Here is a 22169-nt window from a genome sequence, read left to right on the forward strand (position 1 = left end):
TAAGCAAAGGGAATTTTATGCAATCTGCTAATTCTCAGCGGCTCATGAAAAACCAGCAGCTGGCCTCCTTTGCAATGCAGTCATGCCCACATGCTAGCATTAATTCCTATTTCAGACGACTTTAGTCAAGCACCTAGAAACTGACTTCATCCCAATCAAATCACTTCCTCATACTACACAAGATTCAGAAACACAAAGCAACTGCTGTTTTCATAGCCGAACAATTCACAAGAGAATTCTCACTACCGTAATAGTATTGGCAAGGTATCGTTGAATTTCAAAGGGATCAATGATTTCACACTCAACTTCTGCAAGATCTCTGCTCCGGACAACCGCTAAGAAGCATCAACATCGTGATGATTGAACATGAAAATCAAGGCGCTTGCTTGCATATTTTCTAATAAACAACTATTCAGAAAGTGAAAAGTGACACTTTGTGGAATGTCACGCATTGGCTCGGTGTGTGAGACTGAGAAATAAGGGCAACTTAGTTTCACTGGTGTGTTGGCTTTGAAGCTTGGGCTAAAAGCAGAGAAATAGCATGTTTCCACTCGGTTTCGAACCGAGGACCTTTCGCGTGTAAGGCTAACGTGATAACCACTACACTATGGAAACAACTGACAAACTTCCCTTTCTTTAAGCAAAGGGAATTTTATGCAATCTGCTAATTCTCAGCGGCTCATGAAAAACCAGCAGCTGGCCTCCTTTGCAATGCAGTCATGCCCACATGCTAGCATTAGTTCTTATTTCAGACGACTTTAGTCAAGCACCTGGAAACTGACTTCATCCCAATCAAATCACTTCCTCATACTACACAAGATTCAGAAACACAAAGCAACTGCTGTTTTCATAGCCGAACAATTCACAAGAGAATTCTCACTACCGTAATAGTATTGGCAAGGTATCGTTGAATTTCAAAGGGATCAATGATTTCACACTCAACTTCTGCAAGATCTCTGCTCCGGACAACCGCTAAGAAGCATCAACATCGTGATGATTGAACATGAAAATCAAGGCGCTTGCTTGCATATTTTCTAATAAACAACTATTCAGAAAGTGAAAAGTGACACTTTGTGGAATGTCACGCATTGGCTCGGTGTGTGAGACTAAGGAATAAGGGCAACTTGGTTTCACTGGTGTGTTGACTTTGAAGTTTGGGCTAAAAGCAGAGAAATAGCATGTTTCCACTCGGTTTCGAACCGAGGACCTTTCGCGTGTAAGGCAAACGTGATAACCACTACACTATGGAAACAACTGACAAACTTCCCGGTCTTTAATCAAAGGGAATTTTATGCAATCTGCTAATTCTCAGCGGCTCATGAAAAACCAGCACCTGGCCTCCTTTGCAATGCAGTCATGCCCACATGCTAGCATTAGTTCTTATTTCAGACGACTTTAGTCAAGCACCTAGAAACTGACTTCATCCCAATCAAATCACTTCCTCATACTACACAAGATTCAGAAACACAAAGCAACTGCTGTTTTCATAGCCGAACAATTCACAAGAGAATTCTCACTACCGTAATAGTATTGGCAAGGTATCGTTGAATTTCAAAGGGATCAATGATTTCACACTCAACTTCTGCAAGATCTCTGCTCCGGACAACCGCTAAGAAGCATCAACATCGTGATGATTGAACATGAAAATCAAGGCGCTTGCTTGCATATTTTCTAATAAACAACTATTCAGAAAGTGAAAAGTGACACTTTGTGGAATGTCACGCATTGGCTCGGCGTGTGAGACTAAGGAATAAGGGCAACTTGGTTTCACTGGTGTGTCGGCTTTGAAGCTTGGGCTAAAAGCAGAGAAATAGCATGTTTCCACTCGGTTTCGAACCGAGGACCTTTCGCGTGTAAGGCGAACGTGATAACCACTACACTATGGAAACAACTGACAAGCTTCCCTTTCTTTAACCAAAGGGAATTTTATGCAATCTGCTAATTCTCAGCGGCTCATGAAAAACCAGCAGCTGGCCTCCTTTGCAATGCAGTCATGCCCACATGCTAGCATTAGTTCCTATTTCAGACGACTTTAGTCAAGCACCTAGAAACTGACTTCATCCCAATCAAATCACTTCCTCATACTACACAAGATTCAGAAACACAAAGCAACTGCTGTTTTCATAGCCGAACAATTCACAAGAGAATTCTCACTACCGTAATAGTATTGGCAAGGTATCGTTGAATTTCAAAGGGATCAATGATTTCACACTCAACTTCTGCAAGATCTCTGCTCCGGACAACCGCTAAGAAGCATCAACATCGTGATGATTGAACATGAAAATCAAGGCGCTTGCTTGCATATTTTCTAATAAACAACTATTCAGAAAGTGAAAAGTGACACTTTGTGGAATGTCACGCATTGGCTCGGCGTGTGAGACTAAGGAATAAGGGCAACTTGGTTTCACTGGTGTGTTGGCTTTGAAGCTTGGGCTAAAAGCAGAGAAAAAGCATGTTTCCACTTAGTTTCGAACCGAGGACCTTTGGCGTGTAAGGCGAACGTGATAACCACTACACTATGGAAACAACTGACAAGCTTCCCTTTCTTTAACCAAAGGGAATTTTATGCAATCTGCTAATTCTCAGCGGCTCATGAAAAACCAGCAGCTGGCCTCCTTTGCAATGCAGTCATGCCCACATGCTAGCATTAGTTCTTATTTCAGACGACTTTAGTCAAGCACCTGGAAACTGACTTCATCCCAATCAAATCACTTCCTCATACTACACAAGATTCAGAAACACAAAGCAACTGTTGTTTTCATAGCCGAACAATTCACAAGAGAATTCTCACTACCGTAATAATATTGGCAAGGTATCGTTGAATTTCAAAGGGATCAATGATTTCACACTCAACTTCTGCAAGATCTCTGCTCCGGACAACCGCTAAGAAGCATCAACATCGTGATGATTGAACATGAAAATCAAGGCGCTTGCTTGCATATTTTCTAATAAACAACTATTCAGAAAGTGAAAAGTGACACTTTGTGGAATGTCACGCATTAGCTCGGCGAGTGAGACTAAGGAATAAGGGCAACTTGGTTTCACTGGTGTGTCGGCTTTGAAGCTTGGGCTAAAAGCAGAGAAATAGCATGTTTCCACTGGGTTTCGAACCGAGGACCTTTCGCGTGTAAGGCGAACGTGATAACCACTACACTATGGAAACAACTGACAAGCTTCCCTTTCTTTAACCAAAGGGAATTTTATGCAATCTGCTAATTCTCAGCGGCTCATGAAAAACCAGCAGCTGGCCTCCTTTGCAATGCAGTCATGCCCACATGCTAGCATTAGTTCCTATTTCAGACGACTTTAGTCAAGCACCTAGAAACTGACTTCATCCCAATCAAATCACTTCCTCATACTACACAAGATTCAGAAACACAAAGCAACTGCTGTTTTCATAGCCGAACAATTCACAAGAGAATTCTCACTACCGTAATAGTATTGGCAAGGTATCGTTGAATTTCAAAGGGATCAATGATTTCACACTCAACTTCTGCAAGATCTCTGCTCCGGACAACCGCTAAGAAGCATCAACATCGTGATGATTGAACATGAAAATCAAGGCGCTTGCTTGCATATTTTCTAATAAACAACTATTCAGAAAGTGAAAAGTGACACTTTGTGGAATGTCACGCATTGGCTCGGTGTGTGAGACTGAGAAATAAGGGCAACTTAGTTTCACTGGTGTGTTGGCTTTGAAGCTTGGGCTAAAAGCAGAGAAATAGCATGTTTCCACTCGGTTTCGAACCGAGGACCTTTCGCGTGTAAGGCTAACGTGATAACCACTACACTATGGAAACAACTGACAAACTTCCCTTTCTTTAAGCAAAGGGAATTTTATGCAATCTGCTAATTCTCAGCGGCTCATGAAAAACCAGCAGCTGGCCTCCTTTGCAATGCAGTCATGCCCACATGCTAGCATTAGTTCTTATTTCAGACGACTTTAGTCAAGCACCTGGAAACTGACTTCATCCCAATCAAATCACTTCCTCATACTACACAAGATTCAGAAACACAAAGCAACTGCTGTTTTCATAGCCGAACAATTCACAAGAGAATTCTCACTACCGTAATAGTATTGGCAAGGTATCGTTGAATTTCAAAGGGATCAATGATTTCACACTCAACTTCTGCAAGATCTCTGCTCCGGACAACTGCTAAGAAGCATCAACATCGTGATGATTGAACATGAAAATCAAGGCGCTTGCTTGCATATTTTCTAATAAACAACTATTCAGAAAGTGAAAAGTGACACTTTGTGGAATGTCACGCATTGGCTCGGCGTGTGAGACTAAGGAATAAGGGCAACTTGGTTTCACTGGTGTGTTGGCTTTGAAGCTTGGGCTAAAAGCAGAGAAATAGCATGTTTCCACTTAGTTTCGAACCGAGGACCTTTCGCGTGTAAGGCGAACGTGATAACCACTACACTATGGAAACAACTGACAAGCTTCCCTTTCTTTAACCAAAGGGAATTTTATGCAACCTGCTAATTCTCAGCGGCTTATGAAAAACCAGCAGCTGTCCTCCTTTGCAATGCAGTCATGTCCACATGCTAGCATTAGTTCTTATTTCAGACGACTTTAGTCAAGCACCTGGAAACTGACTTCATCCCAATCAAATCACTTCCTCATACTACACAAGATTCAGAAACACAAAGCAACTGCTGTTTTCATAGCCGAACAATTCACAAGAGAATTCTCACTACCGTAATAGTATTGGCAAGGTATCGTTGAATTTCAAAGGGATCAATGATTTCACACTCAACTTCTGCAAGATCTCTGCTCCGGACAACCGCTAAGAAGCATCAACATCGTGATGATTGAACATGAAAATCAAGGCGCTTCCTTGCATATTTTCTAATAAACAACTATTCAGAAAGTGAAAAGTGACACTTTGTGGAATGTCACGCATTGGCTCGGCGTGTGAGACTAAGGAATAAGGGCAACTTGGTTTCACTGGTGTGTCGGCTTTGAGGCTTGGGCTAAAAGCAGAGAAATAGCATGTTTCCACTCGGTTTTGAACCGAGGACCTTTCGCGTGTAAGGCGAACGTGATAACCACTACACTATGGAAACAACTGACAAGTTTCCCTTTCTTTAACCAAAGGGAATTTTATGCAATCTGCTAATTCTCAGCGGCTCATGAAAAACCAGCAGCTGGCCTCCTTTGCAATGCAGTGATGCCCACATGCTAGCATTAGTTCTTATTTCAGACGACTTTAGTCAAGCACCTGGAAACTGACTTCATCCCAATCAAATCAATTCCTCATACTACACAAGATTCAGAAACACAAAGCAACTGCTGTTTTCATAGCTGAACAATTCACAAGAGAATTCTCACTACCGTAATAGTATTGGCAAGGTATCGTTGAATTTCAAAGGGATCAATGATTTCACACTCAACTTCTGCAAGATCTCTGCTCCGGACAACCGCTAAGAAGCATCAACATCGTGATGATTGAACATGAAAATCAAGGCGCTTCCTTGCATATTTTCTAATAAACAACTATTCAGAAAGTGAAAAGTGACACTTTGTGGAATGTCACGCATTGGCTCGGCGTGTGAGACTAAGGAATAAGGGCAACTTGGTTTCACTGGTGTGTCGGCTTTGAGGCTTGGGCTAAAAGCAGAGAAATAGCATGTTTCCACTCGGTTTTGAACCGAGGACCTTTCGCGTGTAAGGCGAACGTGATAACCACTACACTATGGAAACAACTGACAAGTTTCCCTTTCTTTAACCAAAGGGAATTTTATGCAATCTGCTAATTCTCAGCGGCTCATGAAAAACCAGCAGCTGGCCTCCTTTGCAATGCAGTCATGCCCACATGCTAGCATTAGTTCTTATTTCAGACGACTTTAGTCAAGCACCTGGAAACTGACTTCATCCCAATCAAATCAATTCCTCATACTACACAAGATTCAGAAACACAAAGCAACTGCTGTTTTCATAGCTGAACAATTCACAAGAGAATTCTCACTACCGTAATAGTATTGGCAAGGTATCGTTGAATTTCAAAGGGATCAATGATTTCACACTCAACTTCTGCAAGATCTCTGCTCCGGACAACCGCTAAGAAGCATCAACATCGTGATGATTGAACATGAAAATCAAGGCGCTTGCTTGCATATTTTCTAATAAACAACTATTCAGAAAGTGAAAAGTGACACTTTGTGGAATATCACGCATTGGCTCGGTGTGTGAGACTAAGGAATAAGGGCAACTTGGTTTCACTGGTGTGTTGGCTTTGAAGTTTGGGCTAAAAGCAGAGAAATAGCATGTTTCCACTCGGTTTCGAACCGAGGACCTTTCGCGTGTAAGGCGAACGTGATAACCACTACACTATGGAAACAACTGACAAGCTTCCCTTTCTTTAACCAAAGGGAATTTTATGCAATCTGCTAATTCTCAGCGGCTCATGAAAAACCAGCAGCTGGCCTCCTTTGCAATGCAGTCATGCCCACATGCTAGCATTAGTTCTTATTTCAGACGACTTTAGTCAAGCACCTGGAAACTGACTTCATCCCAATCAAATCAATTCCTCATACTACACAAGATTCAGAAACACAAAGCAACTGCTGTTTTCATAGCCGAACAATTCACAAGAGAATTCTCACTACCGTAATAGTATTGGCAAGGTATCGTTGAATTTCAAAGGGATCAATGATTTCACACTCAACTTATGCAAGATCTCTGCTCCGGACAACCGCTAAGAAGCATCAACATCGTGATGATTGAACATGAAAATCAAGGCGCTTGCTTGCATATTTTCTAATAAACAACTATTCAGAAAGTGAAAAGTGACACTTTGTGGAATGTCACGCATTGGCTCGGTGTGTGAGACTAAGGAATAAGGGCAACTTGGTTTCACTGGTGTGTCGGCTTTGAAGCTTGGGCTAAAAGCAGAGAAATAGCATGTTTCCACTCGGTTTCGAACCGAGGACCTTTCGCGTGTAAGGCGAACGTGATAACCACTACACTATGGAAACAACTGACAAGCTTCCCTTTCTTTAAGCAAAGGGAATTTTATGCAATCTGCTAATTCTCAGCGGCTCATGAAAAACCAGCAGCTGGCCTCCTTTGCAATGCAGTCATGCCCACATGCTAGCATTAGTTCTTATTTCAGACGACTTTAGTCAAGCACCTGGAAACTGACTTCATCCCAATCAAATCACTTCCTCATACTACACAAGATTCAGAAACACAAAGCAACTGCTGTTTTCATAGCCGAACAATTCACAAGAGAATTCTCACTACCGTAATAGTATTGGCAAGGTATCGTTGAATTTCAAAGGGATCAATGATTTCACACTCAACTTATGCAAGATCTCTGCTCCGGACAACCGCTAAGAAGCATCAACATCGTGATGATTGAACATGAAAATCAAGGCGCTTGCTTGCATATTTTCTAATAAACAACTATTCAGAAAGTGAAAAGTGACACTTTGTGGAATGTCACGCATTGGCTCGGCGTGTGAGACTAAGGAATAAGGGCAACTTGGTTTCACTGGTGTGTCGGCTTTGAAGCTTGGGCTAAAAGCAGAGAAATAGCATGTTTCCACTCGGTTTCGAACCGAGGACCTTTCGCGTGTAAGGCGAACGTGATAACCACTACACTATGGAAACAACTGACAAGCTTCCCTTTCTTTAAGCAAAGGGAATTTCATGCAATCTGCTAATTCTCAGCGGCTCATGAAAAACCAGCAGCTGGCCTCCTTTGCAATGCAGTCATGCCCACATGCTAGCATTAGTTCTTATTTCAGACAACTTTAGTCAAGCACCTGGAAACTGACTTCATCCCAATCAAATCACTTCCTCATACTACACAAGATTCAGAAACACAAAGCAACTGCTGTTTTCATAGCCGAACAATTCACAAGAGAATTCTCACTACCGTAATATTATTGGCAAGGTATCGTTGAATTTCAAAGGGATCAATGATTTCACACTCAACTTCTGCAAGATCTCTGCTCCGGACAACCGCTAAGAAGCATCAACATCGTGATGATTGAACATGAAAATCAAGGCGCTTGCTTGCATATTTTCTAATAAACAACTATTCAGAAAGTGAAAAGTGACACTTTGTGGAATGTCACGCATTGGCTCGGTGTGTGAGACTAAGAAATAAGGGCAACTTGGTTTCACTGGTGTGTCGGCTTTGAAGCTTGGGCTAAAAGCAGAGAAATAGCATGTTTCCACTCGGTTTCGAACCGAGGACTTTTCGCGTGTAAGGCGAACGTGATAACCACTACACTATGGAAACAACTGACAAGCTTCCCTTTCTTTAACCAAAGGGAATTTTATGCAATCTGCTAATTCTCAGCGGCTCATGAAAAACCAGCAGCTGGCCTCCTTTGCAATGCAGTCATGCCCACATGCTAGCATTAGTTCTTATTTCAGACGACTTTAGTCAAGCACCTGGAAACTGACTTCATCCCAATCAAATCACTTCCTCATACTACACAAGATTCAGAAACACAAAGCAACTGCTGTTTTCATAGCTGAACAATTCACAAGAGAATTCTCACTACCGTAATAGTATTGGCAAGGTATCGTTGAATTTCAAAGGGATCAATGATTTCACACTCAACTTCTGCAAGATCTCTGCTCCGGACAACCGCTAAGAAGCATCAACATCGTGATGATTGAACATGAAAATCAAGGCGCTTGCTTGCATATTTTCTAATAAACAACTATTCAGAAAGTGAAAAGTGACACTTTGTGGAATGTCACGCATTGACTCGGCGTGTGAGACTAAGGAATAAGGGCAACTTGGTTTCACTGGTGTGTCGGCTTTGAAGCTTGGGCTAAAAGCAGAAAAATAGCATGTTTCCACTCAGTTTCGAACCGAGGACCTTTTGCGTATAAGGCGAACGTGATAACCACTACACTATGGAAACAACTGACAAGCTTCCCTTTCTTTAACCAAAGGGAATTTTATGCAACCTGCTAATTCTCAGCGGCTTATGAAAAACCAGCAGCTGGCCTCCTTTGCAATGCAGTCATGCCCACATGCTAGCATTAGTTCTTATTTCAGACGACTTTAGTCAAGCACCTGGAAACTGACTTCATCCCAATCAAATCACTTCCTCATACTACACAAGATTCAGAAACACAAAGCAACTGCTGTTTTCATAGCCGAACAATTCACAAGAGAATTCTCACTACCGTAATAGTATTGGCAAGGTATCGTTGAATTTCAAAGGGATCAATGATTTCACACTCAACTTCTGCAAGATCTCTGCTCCGGACAACCGCTAAGAAGCATCAACATCGTGATGATTGAACATGAAAATCAAGGCGCTTGCTTGCATATTTTCTAATAAACAACTATTCAGAAAGTGAAAAGTGACACTTTGTGGAATGTCACGCATTGGCTCGGCGTGTGAGACTAAGGAATAAGGGCAACTTGGTTTCACTGGTGTGTCGGCTTTGAAGCTTGGGCTAAAAGCAGAGAAATAGCATGTTTCCACTCGGTTTCGAACCGAGGACTTTTCGCGTGTAAGGCGAACGTGATAACCACTACACTATGGAAACAACTGACAAGCTTCCCTTTCTTTAACCAAAGGGAATTTTATGCAATCTGCTAATTCTCAGCAGCTCATGAAAAACCAGCAGCTGGCCTCCTTTGCAATGCAGTCATGCCCACATGCTAGCATTAGTTCTTATTTCAGACGACTTTAGTCAAGCACCTGGAAACTGACTTCATCCCAATCAAATCAATTCCTCATACTACACAAGATTCAGAAACACAAAGCAACTGCTGTTTTCATAGCTGAACAATTCACAAGAGAATTCTCACTACCGTAATAGTATTGGCAAGGTATCGTTGAATTTCAAAGGGATCAATGATTTCACACTCAACTTCTGCAAGATCTCTGCTCCGGACAACCGCTAAGAAGCATCAACATCGTGATGATTGAACATGAAAATCAAGGCGCTTGCTTGCATATTTTCTAATAAACAACTATTCAGAAAGTGAAAAGTGACACTTTGTGGAATGTCACGCATTGACTCGGCGTGTGAGACTAAGGAATAAGGGCAACTTGGTTTCACTGGTGTGTCGGCTTTGAAGCTTGGGCTAAAAGCAGAGAAATAGCATGCTTCCACTCAGTTTCGAACCGAGGACCTTTTGCGTATAAGGCGAACGTGATAACCACTACACTATGGAAACAACTGACAAGCTTCCCTTTCTTTAACCAAAGGGAATTTTATGCAACCTGCTAATTCTCAGCGGCTTATGAAAAACCAGCAGCTGGCCTCCTTTGCAATGCAGTCATGCCCACATGCTAGCATTAGTTCTTATTTCAGACGACTTTAGTCAAGCACCTGGAAACTGACTTCATCCCAATCAAATCACTTCCTCATACTACACAAGATTCAGAAACACAAAGCAACTGCTGTTTTCATAGCCGAACAATTCACAAGAGAATTCTCACTACCGTAATAGTATTGGCAAGGTATCGTTGAATTTCAAAGGGATCAATGATTTCACACTCAACTTCTGCAAGATCTCTGCTCCGGACAACCGCTAAGAAGCATCAACATCGTGATGATTGAACATGAAAATCAAGGCGCTTGCTTGCATATTTTCTAATAAACAACTATTCAGAAAGTGAAAAGTGACACTTTGTGGAATGTCACGCATTGGCTCGGCGTGTGAGACTAAGGAATAAGGGCAACTTGGTTTCACTGGTGTGTCGGCTTTGAAGCTTGGGCTAAAAGCAGAGAAATAGCATGTTTCCACTCGGTTTCGAACCGAGGACTTTTCGCGTGTAAGGCGAACGTGATAACCACTACACTATGGAAACAACTGACAAGCTTCCCTTTCTTTAACCAAAGGGAATTTTATGCAATCTGCTAATTCTCAGCAGCTCATGAAAAACCAGCAGCTGGCCTCCTTTGCAATGCAGTCATGCCCACATGCTAGCATTAGTTCTTATTTCAGACGACTTTAGTCAAGCACCTGGAAACTGACTTCATCCCAATCAAATCAATTCCTCATACTACACAAGATTCAGAAACACAAAGCAACTGCTGTTTTCATAGCTGAACAATTCACAAGAGAATTCTCACTACCGTAATAGTATTGGCAAGGTATCGTTGAATTTCAAAGGGATCAATGATTTCACACTCAACTTCTGCAAGATCTCTGCTCCGGACAACCGCTAAGAAGCATCAACATCGTGATGATTGAACATGAAAATCAAGGCGCTTGCTTGCATATTTTCTAATAAACAACTATTCAGAAAGTGAAAAGTGACACTTTGTGGAATGTCACGCATTGACTCGGCGTGTGAGACTAAGGAATAAGGGCAACTTGGTTTCACTGGTGTGTCGGCTTTGAAGCTTGGGCTAAAAGCAGAGAAATAGCATGTTTCCACTCGGTTTCGAACCGAGGACCTTTTGCGTATAAGGCGAACGTGATAACCACTACACTATGGAAACAACTGACAAGCTTCCCTTTCTTTAACCAAAGGGAATTTTATGCAACCTGCTAATTCTCAGCGGCTTATGAAAAACCAGCAGCTGGCCTCCTTTGCAATGCAGTCATGCCCACATGCTAGCATTAGTTCTTATTTCAGACGACTTTAGTCAAGCACCTGGAAACTGACTTCATCCCAATCAAATCACTTCCTCATACTACACAAGATTCAGAAACACAAAGCAACTGCTGTTTTCATAGCCGAACAATTCACAAGAGAATTCTCACTACCGTAATAGTATTGGCAAGGTATCGTTGAATTTCAAAGGGATCAATGATTTCACACTCAACTTCTGCAAGATCTCTGCTCCGGACAACCGCTAAGAAGCATCAACATCGTGATGATTGAACATGAAAATCAAGGCGCTTGCTTGCATATTTTCTAATAAACAACTATTCAGAAAGTGAAAAGTGACACTTTGTGGAATGTCACGCATTGGCTCGGCGTGTGAGACTAAGGAATAAGGGCAACTTGGTTTCACTGGTGTGTCGGCTTTGAAGCTTGGGCTAAAAGCAGAGAAATAGCATGTTTCCACTCGGTTTCGAACCGAGGACTTTTCGCGTGTAAGGCGAACGTGATAACCACTACACTATGGAAACAACTGACAAGCTTCCCTTTCTTTAAGCAAAGGGAATTTTATGCAATCTGCTAATTCTCAGCGGCTCATGAAAAACCAGCAGCTGGCCTCCTTTGCAATGCAGTCATGCCCACATGCTAGCATTAGTTCTTATTTCAGACGACTTTAGTCAAGCACCTGGAAACTGACTTCATCCCAATCAAATCAATTCCTCATACTACACAAGATTCAGAAACACAAAGCAACTGCTGTTTTCATAGCCGAACAATTCACAAGAGAATTCTCACTACCGTAATAGTATTGGCAAGGTATCGTTGAATTTCAAAGGGATCAATGATTTCACACTCAACTTCTGCAAGATCTCTGCTCCGGACAACCGCTAAGAAGCATCAACATCGTGATGATTGAACATGAAAATCAAGGCGCTTCCTTGCATATTTTCTAATAAACAACTATTCAGAAAGTGAAAAGTGACACTTTGTGGAATGTCACGCATTGGCTCGGTGTGTGAGACTAAGAAATAAGGGCAACTTGGTTTCACTGGTGTGTCGGCTTTGAAGCTTGGGCTAAAAGCAGAGAAATAGCATGTTTCCACTCGGTTTCGAACCGAGGACTTTTCGCGTGTAAGGCGAACGTGATAACCACTACACTATGGAAACAACTGACAAGCTTCCCTTTCTTTAACCAAAGGGAATTTTATGCAATCTGCTAATTCTCAGCGGCTCATGAAAAACCAGCAGCTGGCCTCCTTTGCAATGCAGTCATGCCCACATGCTAGCATTAGTTCTTATTTCAGACGACTTTAGTCAAGCACCTGGAAACTGACTTCATCCCAATCAAATCACTTCCTCATACTACACAAGATTCAGAAACACAAAGCAACTGCTGTTTTCATAGCTGAACAATTCACAAGAGAATTCTCACTACCGTAATAGTATTGGCAAGGTATCGTTGAATTTCAAAGGGATCAATGATTTCACACTCAACTTCTGCAAGATCTCTGCTCCGGACAACCACTAAGAAGCATCAACATCGTGATGATTGAACATGAAAATCAAGGCGCTTGCTTGCATATTTTCTAATAAACAACTATTCAGAAAGTGAAAAGTGACACTTTGTGGAATGTCACGCATTGGCTCGGCGTGTGAGACTAAGGAATAAGGGCAACTTGGTTTCACTGGTGTGTCGGCTTTGAAGCTTGGGCTAAAAGCAGAGAAATAGCATGTTTCCACTCAGTTTCGAACCGAGGACCTTTTGCGTATAAGGCGAACGTGATAACCACTACACTATGGAAACAACTGACAAGCTTCCCTTTCTTTAACCAAAGGGAATTTTATGCAACCTGCTAATTCTCAGCGGCTTATGAAAAACCAGCAGCTGGCCTCCTTTGCAATGCAGTCATGCCCACATGCTAGCATTAGTTCTTATTTCAGACGACTTTAGTCAAGCACCTGGAAACTGACTTCATCCCAATCAAATCACTTCCTCATACTACACAAGATTCAGAAACACAAAGCAACTGCTGTTTTCATAGCCGAACAATTCACAAGAGAATTCTCACTACCGTAATAGTATTGGCAAGGTATCGTTGAATTTCAAAGGGATCAATGATTTCACACTCAACTTCTGCAAGATCTCTGCTCCGGACAACCGCTAAGAAGCATCAACATCGTGATGATTGAACATGAAAATCAAGGCGCTTGCTTGCATATTTTCTAATAAACAACTATTCAGAAAGTGAAAAGTGACACTTTGTGGAATGTCACGCATTGGCTCGGCGTGTGAGACTAAGGAATAAGGGCAACTTGGTTTCACTGGTGTGTCGGCTTTGAAGCTTGGGCTAAAAGCAGAGAAATAGCATGTTTCCACTCGGTTTCGAACCGAGGACCTTTCGCGTGTAAGGCGAACGTGATAACCACTACACTATGGAAACAACTGACAAGCTTCCCTTTCTTTAAGCAAAGGGAATTTTATGCAATCTGCTAATTCTCAGCGGCTCATGAAAAACCAGCAGCTGGCCTCCTTTGCAATGCAGTCATGCCCACATGCTAGCATTAGTTCTTATTTCAGACGACTTTAGTCAAGCACCTGGAAACTGACTTCATCCCAATCAAATCACTTCCTCATACTACACAAGATTCAGAAACACAAAGCAACTGCTGTTTTCATAGCCGAACAATTCACAAGAGAATTCTCACTACCGTAATAGTATTGGCAAGGTATCGTTGAATTTCAAAGGGATCAATGATTTCACACTCAACTTCTGCAAGATCTCTGCTCCGGACAACTGCTAAGAAGCATCAACATCGTGATGATTGAACATGAAAATCAAGGCGCTTGCTTGCATATTTTCTAATAAACAACTATTCAGAAAGTGAAAAGTGACACTTTGTGGAATGTCACGCATTGGCTCGGCGTGTGAGACTAAGGAATAAGGGCAACTTGGTTTCACTGGTGTGTCGGCTTTGAAGCTTGGGCTAAAAGCAGAGAAATAGCATGTTTCCACTCGGTTTCGAACCGAGGACCTTTCGCGTGTAAGGCGAACGTGATAACCACTACACTATGGAAACAACTGACAAGCTTCCCTTTCTTTAACCAAAGGGAATTTTATGCAATCTGCTAATTCTCAGCGGCTCATGAAAAACCAGCAGCTGGCCTCCTTTGCAATGCAGTCATGCCCACATGCTAGCATTAGTTCTTATTTCAGACGACTTTAGTCAAGCACCTGGAAACTGACTTCATCCCAATCAAATCACTTCCTCATACTACACAAGATTCAGAAACACAAAGCAACTGCTGTTTTCATAGCTGAACAATTCACAAGAGAATTCTCACTACCGTAATAGTATTGGCAAGGTATCGTTGAATTTCAAAGGGATCAATGATTTCACACTCAACTTCTGCAAGATCTCTGCTCCGGACAACCGCTAAGAAGCATCAACATCGTGATGATTGAACATGAAAATCAAGGCGCTTGCTTGCATATTTTCTAATAAACAACTATTCAGAAAGTGAAAAGTGACACTTTGTGGAATGTCACGCATTGGCTCGGCGTGTGAGACTAAGGAATAAGGGCAACTTGGTTTCACTGGTGTGTCGGCTTTGAAGCTTGGGCTAAAAGCAGAGAAATAGCATGTTTCCACTCAGTTTCGAACCGAGGACCTTTTGCGTATAAGGCGAACGTGATAACCACTACACTATGGAAACAACTGACAAGCTTCCCTTTCTTTAACCAAAGGGAATTTTATGCAACCTGCTAATTCTCAGCGGCTTATGAAAAACCAGCAGCTGGCCTCCTTTGCAATGCAGTCATGCCCACATGCTAGCATTAGTTCTTATTTCAGACGACTTTAGTCAAGCACCTGGAAACTGACTTCATCCCAATCAAATCACTTCCTCATACTACACAAGATTCAGAAACACAAAGCAACTGCTGTTTTCATAGCCGAACAATTCACAAGAGAATTCTCACTACCGTAATAGTATTGGCAAGGTATCGTTGAATTTCAAAGGGATCAATGATTTCACACTCAACTTCTGCAAGATCTCTGCTCCGGACAACCGCTAAGAAGCATCAACATCGTGATGATTGAACATGAAAATCAAGGCGCTTGCTTGCATATTTTCTAATAAACAACTATTCAGAAAGTGAAAAGTGACACTTTGTGGAATGTCACGCATTGGCTCGGCGTGTGAGACTAAGGAATAAGGGCAACTTGGTTTCACTGGTGTGTCGGCTTTGAAGCTTGGGCTAAAAGCAGAGAAATAGCATGTTTCCACTCGGTTTCGAACCGAGGACCTTTCGCGTGTAAGGCGAACGTGATAACCACTACACTATGGAAACAACTGACAAGCTTCCCTTTCTTTAAGCAAAGGGAATTTTATGCAATCTGCTAATTCTCAGCGGCTCATGAAAAACCAGCAGCTGGCCTCCTTTGCAATGCAGTCATGCCCACATGCTAGCATTAGTTCTTATTTCAGACGACTTTAGTCAAGCACCTGGAAACTGACTTCATCCCAATCAAATCACTTCCTCATACTACACAAGATTCAGAAACACAAAGCAACTGCTGTTTTCATAGCCGAACAATTCACAAGAGAATTCTCACTACCGTAATAGTATTGGCAAGGTATCGTTGAATTTCAAAGGGATCAATGATTTCACACTCAACTTCTGCAAGATCTCTGCTCCGGACAACTGCTAAGAAGCATCAACATTGTGATGATTGAACATGAAAATCAAGGCGCTTGCTTGCATATTTTCTAATAAACAACTATTCAGAAAGTGAAAAGTGACACTTTGTGGAATGTCACGCATTGGCTCCGCGTGTGAGACTAAGGAATAAGGGCAACTTGGTTTCACTGGTGTGTCGGCTTTGAAGCTTGGGCTAAAAGCAGAGAAATAGCATGTTTCCACTCGGTTTCGAACCGAGGACCTTTCGCGTGTAAGGCGCATGTGATAACCACTACACTATGGAAACAACTGACAAGCTTCCCTTTCTTTAACCAAAGGGAATTTTATGCAACCTGCTAATTCTCAGCGGCTTATGAAAAACCAGCAGCTGGCCTCCTTTGCAATGCAGTCATGCCCACATGCTAGCATTAGTTCTTATTTCAGACGACTTTAGTCAAGCACCTGGAAACTGACTTCATCCCAATCAAATCACTTACTCATACTACACAAGATTCAGAAACACAAATCAACTGCTGTTTTCATAGCCGAACAATTCACAAGAGAATTCTCACTACCGTAATAGTATTGGCAAGGTATCGTTGAATTTCAAAGGGATCAATGATTTCACACTCAACTTCTGCAAGATCTCTGCTCCGGACAACCGCTAAGAAGCATCAACATCGTGATGATTGAACATGAAAATCAAGGCGCTTGCTTGCATATTTTCTAATAAACAACTATTCAGAAAGTGAAAAGTGACACTTTGTGGAATGTCACGCATTGGCTCGGCGTGTGAGACTAAGGAATAAGGGCAACTTGGTTTCACTGGTGTGTCGGCTTTGAAGCTTGGGCTAAAAGCAGAGAAATAGCATGCTTCCACTCGGTTTCGAACCGAGGACCTTTCGCGTGTAAGGCGAACATGATAACCACTACACTATGGAAACAACTGACAAGCTTCCCTTTCTTTAAGCAAAGGGAATTTTATGCAATCTGCTAATTCTCAGCGGCTCATGAAAAACCAGCAGCTGGCCTCCTTTGCAATGCAGTCATGCCCACATGCTAGCATTAGTTCTTATTTCAGACGACTTTAGTCAAGCACCTGGAAACTGACTTCATCCCAATCAAATCACTTCCTCATACTACACAAGATTCAGAAACACAAAGCAACTGCTGTTTTCATAGCCGAACAATTCACAAGAGAATTCTCACTACCGTAATAGTATTGGCAAGGTATCGTTGAATTTCAAAGGGATCAATGATTTCACACTCAACTTCTGCAAGATCTCTGCTCCGGACAACTGCTAAGAAGCATCAACATCGTGATGATTGAACATGAAAATCAAGGCGCTTGCTTGCATATTTTCTAATAAACAACTATTCAGAAAGTGAAAAGTGACACTTTGTGGAATGTCACGCATTGGCTCGGCGTGTGAGACTAAGGAATAAGGGCAACTTGGTTTCACTGGTGTGTCGGCTTTGAAGCTTGGGCTAAAAGCAGAGAAATAGCATGTTTCCACTCGGTTTCGAACCGAGGACCTTTCGCGTGTAAGGCGAACGTGATAACCACTACACTATGGAAACAACTGACAAGCTTCCCTTTCTTTAAGCAAAGGGAATTTTATGCAATCTGCTAATTCTCAGCGGCTCATGAAAAACCAGCAGCTGGCCTCCTTTGCAATGCAGTCATGCCCACATGCTAGCATTAGTTCTTATTTCAGACGACTTTAGTCAAGCACCTGGAAACTGACTTCATCCCAATCAAATCACTTCCTCATACTACACAAGATTCAGAAACACAAAGCAACTGCTGTTTTCATAGCCGAACAATTCACAAGAGAATTCTCACTACCGTAATAGTATTGGCAAGGTATCGTTGAATTTCAAAGGGATCAATGATTTCACACTCAACTTCTGCAAGATCTCTGCTCCGGACAACTGCTAAGAAGCATCAACATCGTGATGATTGAACATGAAAATCAAGGCGCTTGCTTGCATATTTTCTAATAAACAACTATTCAGAAAGTGAAAAGTGACACTTTGTGGAATGTCACGCATTGGCTCGGCGTGTGAGACTAAGGAATAAGGGCAACTTGGTTTCACTGGTGTGTCGGCTTTGAAGCTTGGGCTAAAAGCAGAGAAATAGCATGTTTCCACTCGGTTTCGAACCGAGGACCTTTCGCGTGTAAGGCGAACGTGATAACCACTACACTATAGAAACAACTGACAAGCTTCCCTTTCTTTAAGCAAAGGGAATTTCATGCAATCTGCTAATTCTCAGCGGCTCATGAAAAACCAGCAGCTGGCCTCCTTTGCAATGCAGTCATGCCCACATGCTAGCATTAGTTCTTATTTCAGACAACTTTAGTCAAGCACCTGGAAACTGACTTCATCCCAATCAAATCACTTCCTCATACTACACAAGATTCAGAAACACAAAGCAACTGCTGTTTTCATAGCCGAACAATTCACAAGAGAATTCTCACTACCGTAATATTATTGGCAAGGTATCGTTGAATTTCAAAGGGATCAATGATTTCACACTCAACTTCTGCAAGATCTCTGCTCCGGACAACCGCTAAGAAGCATCAACATCGTGATGATTGAACATGAGAATCAAGGCGCTTGCTTGCATATTTTCTAATAAACAACTATTCAGAAAGTGAAAAGTGACACTTTGTGGAATGTCACGCATTGGCTCGGTGTGTGAGACTGAGAAATAAGGGCAACTTAGTTTCACTGGTGTGTTGGCTTTGAAGCTTGGGCTAAAAGCAGAGGAATAGCATGTTTCCACTCGGTTTCGAACCGAGGACCTTTCGCGTGTAAGGCGAACGTGATAACCACTACACTATGGAAACAACTGACAAACTTCCCGGTCTTTAATCAAAGGGAATTTTATGCAATCTGCTAAATCTCAGCGGCTCATGAAAAACCAGCAGCTGGCCTCCTTTGCAATGCAGTCATGCCCACATGCTAGCATTAGTTCTTATTTCAGACGACTTTAGTCAAGCACCTGGAAACTGACTTCATCCCAATCAAATCACTTCCTCATACTACGCAAGATTCAGAAACACAAAGCAACTGCTGTTTTCATAGCCGAACAATTCACAAGAGAATTCTCACTACCGTAATAGTATTGGCAAGGTATCGTTGAATTTCAAAGGGATCAATGATTTCACACTCAACTTCTGCAAGATCTCTGCTCCGGACAACCGCTAAGAAGCATCAACATCGTGCTGATTGAACATGAAAATCAAGGCGCTTGCTTGCATATTTTCTAATAAACAACTATTCAGAAAGTGAAAAGTGACACTTTGTGGAATGTCACGCATTGGCTCGGCGTGTTTGACTAAGGAATAAGGGCAACTTGGTTTCACTGGTGTGTCGGCTTTGAAGCTTGGGCTAAAAGCAGAGAAATAGCATGTTTCCACTCGGTTTCGAACCGAGGACCTTTCGCGTGTAAGGCGAACGTGATAACCACTACACTATGGAAACAACTGACAAGCTTCCCTTTCTTTAAGCAAAGGGAATTTTATGCAATCTGCTAATTCTCAGCGGCTCATGAAAAACCAGCAGCTGGCCTCCTTTGCAATGCAGTCATGCCCACATGCTAGCATTAGTTCTTATTTCAGACGACTTTAGTCAAGCACCTGGAAACTGACTTCATCCCAATCAAATCACTTCCTCATACTACACAAGATTCAGAAACACAAAGCAACTGCTGTTTTCATAGCCGAACAATTCACAAGAGAATTCTCACTACCGTAATAGTATTGGCAAGGTATCGTTGAATTTCAAAGGGATCAATGATTTCACACTCAACTTCTGCAAGATCTCTGCTCCGGACAACTGCTAAGAAGCATCAACATTGTGATGATTGAACATGAAAATCAAGGCGCTTGCTTGCATATTTTCTAATAAACAACTATTCAGAAAGTGAAAAGTGACACTTTGTGGAATGTCACGCATTGGCTCCGCGTGTGAGACTAAGGAATAAGGGCAACTTGGTTTCACTGGTGTGTCGGCTTTGAAGCTTGGGCTAAAAGCAGAGAAATAGCATGTTTCCACTCGGTTTCGAACCGAGGACCTTTCGCGTGTAAGGCGCATGTGATAACCACTACACTATGGAAACAACTGACAAGCTTCCCTTTCTTTAACCAAAGGGAATTTTATGCAACCTGCTAATTCTCAGCGGCTTATGAAAAACCAGCAGCTGGCCTCCTTTGCAATGCAGTCATGCCCACATGCTAGCATTAGTTCTTATTTCAGACGACTTTAGTCAAGCACCTGGAAACTGACTTCATCCCAATCAAATCACTTACTCATACTACACAAGATTCAGAAACACAAATCAACTGCTGTTTTCATAGCCGAACAATTCACAAGAGAATTCTCACTACCGTAATAGTATTGGCAAGGTATCGTTGAATTTCAAAGGGATCAATGATTTCACACTCAACTTCTGCAAGATCTCTGCTCCGGACAACCGCTAAGAAGCATCAACATCGTGATGATTGAACATGAAAATCAAGGCGCTTGCTTGCATATTTTCTAATAAACAACTATTCAGAAAGTGAAAAGTGACACTTTGTGGAATGTCACGCATTGGCTCGGCGTGTGAGACTAAGGAATAAGGGCAACTTGGTTTCACTGGTGTGTCGGCTTTGAAGCTTGGGCTAAAAGCAGAGAAATAGCATGCTTCCACTCGGTTTCGAACCGAGGACCTTTCGCGTGTAAGGCGAACATGATAACCACTACACTATGGAAACAACTGACAAGCTTCCCTTTCTTTAAGCAAAGGGAATTTTATGCAATCTGCTAATTCTCAGCGGCTCATGAAAAACCAGCAGCTGGCCTCCTTTGCAATGCAGTCATGCCCACATGCTAGCATTAGTTCTTATTTCAGACGACTTTAGTCAAGCACCTGGAAACTGACTTCATCCCAATCAAATCACTTCCTCATACTACACAAGATTCAGAAACACAAAGCAACTGCTGTTTTCATAGCCGAACAATTCACAAGAGAATTCTCACTACCGTAATAGTATTGGCAAGGTATCGTTGAATTTCAAAGGGATCAATGATTTCACACTCAACTTCTGCAAGATCTCTGCTCCGGACAACTGCTAAGAAGCATCAACATCGTGATGATTGAACATGAAAATCAAGGCGCTTGCTTGCATATTTTCTAATAAACAACTATTCAGAAAGTGAAAAGTGACACTTTGTGGAATGTCACGCATTGGCTCGGCGTGTGAGACTAAGGAATAAGGGCAACTTGGTTTCACTGGTGTGTCGGCTTTGAAGCTTGGGCTAAAAGCAGAGAAATAGCATGTTTCCACTCGGTTTCGAACCGAGGACCTTTCGCGTGTAAGGCGAACGTGATAACCACTACACTATGGAAACAACTGACAAGCTTCCCTTTCTTTAAGCAAAGGGAATTTTATGCAATCTGCTAATTCTCAGCGGCTCATGAAAAACCAGCAGCTGGCCTCCTTTGCAATGCAGTCATGCCCACATGCTAGCATTAGTTCTTATTTCAGACGACTTTAGTCAAGCACCTGGAAACTGACTTCATCCCAATCAAATCACTTCCTCATACTACACAAGATTCAGAAACACAAAGCAACTGCTGTTTTCATAGCCGAACAATTCACAAGAGAATTCTCACTACCGTAATAGTATTGGCAAGGTATCGTTGAATTTCAAAGGGATCAATGATTTCACACTCAACTTCTGCAAGATCTCTGCTCCGGACAACTGCTAAGAAGCATCAACATCGTGATGATTGAACATGAAAATCAAGGCGCTTGCTTGCATATTTTCTAATAAACAACTATTCAGAAAGTGAAAAGTGACACTTTGTGGAATGTCACGCATTGGCTCGGCGTGTGAGACTAAGGAATAAGGGCAACTTGGTTTCACTGGTGTGTCGGCTT

General features: G+C 42.1%; 34 non-coding genes across 34 annotated transcripts; all 34 read right to left on the reverse strand.

Moving 5' to 3' along the window:
• Positions 1-542: 542 nt before the first annotated feature.
• trnav-uac (transfer RNA valine (anticodon UAC)) lies at positions 543-615 on the reverse strand. The gene has a single exon. It is a non-coding gene; the product is annotated as a tRNA-Val (tRNA).
• Positions 616-1179: 564 nt separating this feature from the next.
• trnav-uac (transfer RNA valine (anticodon UAC)) lies at positions 1180-1252 on the reverse strand. Its single transcript has one exon. It is a non-coding gene; the product is annotated as a tRNA-Val (tRNA).
• A 564-nt stretch (positions 1253-1816) lies between these two features.
• Positions 1817-1889, reverse strand: trnav-uac (transfer RNA valine (anticodon UAC)). Its single transcript has one exon. It is a non-coding gene; the product is annotated as a tRNA-Val (tRNA).
• A 564-nt stretch (positions 1890-2453) lies between these two features.
• On the reverse strand, positions 2454-2526 carry trnav-uac (transfer RNA valine (anticodon UAC)). Its single transcript has one exon. It is a non-coding gene; the product is annotated as a tRNA-Val (tRNA).
• A 564-nt stretch (positions 2527-3090) lies between these two features.
• trnav-uac (transfer RNA valine (anticodon UAC)) lies at positions 3091-3163 on the reverse strand. The gene has a single exon. It is a non-coding gene; the product is annotated as a tRNA-Val (tRNA).
• Positions 3164-3727: 564 nt separating this feature from the next.
• trnav-uac (transfer RNA valine (anticodon UAC)) lies at positions 3728-3800 on the reverse strand. The gene has a single exon. It is a non-coding gene; the product is annotated as a tRNA-Val (tRNA).
• A 564-nt stretch (positions 3801-4364) lies between these two features.
• trnav-uac (transfer RNA valine (anticodon UAC)) lies at positions 4365-4437 on the reverse strand. The gene has a single exon. It is a non-coding gene; the product is annotated as a tRNA-Val (tRNA).
• A 564-nt stretch (positions 4438-5001) lies between these two features.
• trnav-uac (transfer RNA valine (anticodon UAC)) lies at positions 5002-5074 on the reverse strand. The gene has a single exon. It is a non-coding gene; the product is annotated as a tRNA-Val (tRNA).
• A 564-nt stretch (positions 5075-5638) lies between these two features.
• trnav-uac (transfer RNA valine (anticodon UAC)) lies at positions 5639-5711 on the reverse strand. The gene has a single exon. It is a non-coding gene; the product is annotated as a tRNA-Val (tRNA).
• A 564-nt stretch (positions 5712-6275) lies between these two features.
• trnav-uac (transfer RNA valine (anticodon UAC)) lies at positions 6276-6348 on the reverse strand. Its single transcript has one exon. It is a non-coding gene; the product is annotated as a tRNA-Val (tRNA).
• A 564-nt stretch (positions 6349-6912) lies between these two features.
• On the reverse strand, positions 6913-6985 carry trnav-uac (transfer RNA valine (anticodon UAC)). Its single transcript has one exon. It is a non-coding gene; the product is annotated as a tRNA-Val (tRNA).
• A 564-nt stretch (positions 6986-7549) lies between these two features.
• trnav-uac (transfer RNA valine (anticodon UAC)) lies at positions 7550-7622 on the reverse strand. Its single transcript has one exon. It is a non-coding gene; the product is annotated as a tRNA-Val (tRNA).
• Positions 7623-8186: 564 nt separating this feature from the next.
• Positions 8187-8259, reverse strand: trnav-uac (transfer RNA valine (anticodon UAC)). Its single transcript has one exon. It is a non-coding gene; the product is annotated as a tRNA-Val (tRNA).
• Positions 8260-8823: 564 nt separating this feature from the next.
• Positions 8824-8896, reverse strand: trnai-uau (transfer RNA isoleucine (anticodon UAU)). The gene has a single exon. It is a non-coding gene; the product is annotated as a tRNA-Ile (tRNA).
• Positions 8897-9460: 564 nt separating this feature from the next.
• Positions 9461-9533, reverse strand: trnav-uac (transfer RNA valine (anticodon UAC)). Its single transcript has one exon. It is a non-coding gene; the product is annotated as a tRNA-Val (tRNA).
• Positions 9534-10097: 564 nt separating this feature from the next.
• trnai-uau (transfer RNA isoleucine (anticodon UAU)) lies at positions 10098-10170 on the reverse strand. The gene has a single exon. It is a non-coding gene; the product is annotated as a tRNA-Ile (tRNA).
• Positions 10171-10734: 564 nt separating this feature from the next.
• trnav-uac (transfer RNA valine (anticodon UAC)) lies at positions 10735-10807 on the reverse strand. The gene has a single exon. It is a non-coding gene; the product is annotated as a tRNA-Val (tRNA).
• A 564-nt stretch (positions 10808-11371) lies between these two features.
• Positions 11372-11444, reverse strand: trnai-uau (transfer RNA isoleucine (anticodon UAU)). The gene has a single exon. It is a non-coding gene; the product is annotated as a tRNA-Ile (tRNA).
• Positions 11445-12008: 564 nt separating this feature from the next.
• On the reverse strand, positions 12009-12081 carry trnav-uac (transfer RNA valine (anticodon UAC)). Its single transcript has one exon. It is a non-coding gene; the product is annotated as a tRNA-Val (tRNA).
• A 564-nt stretch (positions 12082-12645) lies between these two features.
• trnav-uac (transfer RNA valine (anticodon UAC)) lies at positions 12646-12718 on the reverse strand. The gene has a single exon. It is a non-coding gene; the product is annotated as a tRNA-Val (tRNA).
• Positions 12719-13282: 564 nt separating this feature from the next.
• Positions 13283-13355, reverse strand: trnai-uau (transfer RNA isoleucine (anticodon UAU)). Its single transcript has one exon. It is a non-coding gene; the product is annotated as a tRNA-Ile (tRNA).
• Positions 13356-13919: 564 nt separating this feature from the next.
• Positions 13920-13992, reverse strand: trnav-uac (transfer RNA valine (anticodon UAC)). Its single transcript has one exon. It is a non-coding gene; the product is annotated as a tRNA-Val (tRNA).
• Positions 13993-14556: 564 nt separating this feature from the next.
• Positions 14557-14629, reverse strand: trnav-uac (transfer RNA valine (anticodon UAC)). The gene has a single exon. It is a non-coding gene; the product is annotated as a tRNA-Val (tRNA).
• A 564-nt stretch (positions 14630-15193) lies between these two features.
• trnai-uau (transfer RNA isoleucine (anticodon UAU)) lies at positions 15194-15266 on the reverse strand. Its single transcript has one exon. It is a non-coding gene; the product is annotated as a tRNA-Ile (tRNA).
• A 564-nt stretch (positions 15267-15830) lies between these two features.
• trnav-uac (transfer RNA valine (anticodon UAC)) lies at positions 15831-15903 on the reverse strand. Its single transcript has one exon. It is a non-coding gene; the product is annotated as a tRNA-Val (tRNA).
• Positions 15904-16467: 564 nt separating this feature from the next.
• Positions 16468-16540, reverse strand: trnav-uac (transfer RNA valine (anticodon UAC)). The gene has a single exon. It is a non-coding gene; the product is annotated as a tRNA-Val (tRNA).
• A 564-nt stretch (positions 16541-17104) lies between these two features.
• On the reverse strand, positions 17105-17177 carry trnav-uac (transfer RNA valine (anticodon UAC)). Its single transcript has one exon. It is a non-coding gene; the product is annotated as a tRNA-Val (tRNA).
• A 564-nt stretch (positions 17178-17741) lies between these two features.
• trnav-uac (transfer RNA valine (anticodon UAC)) lies at positions 17742-17814 on the reverse strand. Its single transcript has one exon. It is a non-coding gene; the product is annotated as a tRNA-Val (tRNA).
• A 564-nt stretch (positions 17815-18378) lies between these two features.
• Positions 18379-18451, reverse strand: trnav-uac (transfer RNA valine (anticodon UAC)). The gene has a single exon. It is a non-coding gene; the product is annotated as a tRNA-Val (tRNA).
• Positions 18452-19015: 564 nt separating this feature from the next.
• Positions 19016-19088, reverse strand: trnav-uac (transfer RNA valine (anticodon UAC)). Its single transcript has one exon. It is a non-coding gene; the product is annotated as a tRNA-Val (tRNA).
• A 564-nt stretch (positions 19089-19652) lies between these two features.
• trnav-uac (transfer RNA valine (anticodon UAC)) lies at positions 19653-19725 on the reverse strand. Its single transcript has one exon. It is a non-coding gene; the product is annotated as a tRNA-Val (tRNA).
• A 564-nt stretch (positions 19726-20289) lies between these two features.
• trnav-uac (transfer RNA valine (anticodon UAC)) lies at positions 20290-20362 on the reverse strand. Its single transcript has one exon. It is a non-coding gene; the product is annotated as a tRNA-Val (tRNA).
• A 564-nt stretch (positions 20363-20926) lies between these two features.
• trnav-uac (transfer RNA valine (anticodon UAC)) lies at positions 20927-20999 on the reverse strand. The gene has a single exon. It is a non-coding gene; the product is annotated as a tRNA-Val (tRNA).
• Positions 21000-21563: 564 nt separating this feature from the next.
• Positions 21564-21636, reverse strand: trnav-uac (transfer RNA valine (anticodon UAC)). The gene has a single exon. It is a non-coding gene; the product is annotated as a tRNA-Val (tRNA).
• Between the last annotated feature and the right edge of the window lie 533 nt (positions 21637-22169).

Source organism: Brienomyrus brachyistius, chromosome 1 (assembly GCF_023856365.1).
Source record: "Brienomyrus brachyistius isolate T26 chromosome 1, BBRACH_0.4, whole genome shotgun sequence".
NCBI classification, from domain to species: domain Eukaryota; kingdom Metazoa; phylum Chordata; class Actinopteri; order Osteoglossiformes; family Mormyridae; genus Brienomyrus; species Brienomyrus brachyistius.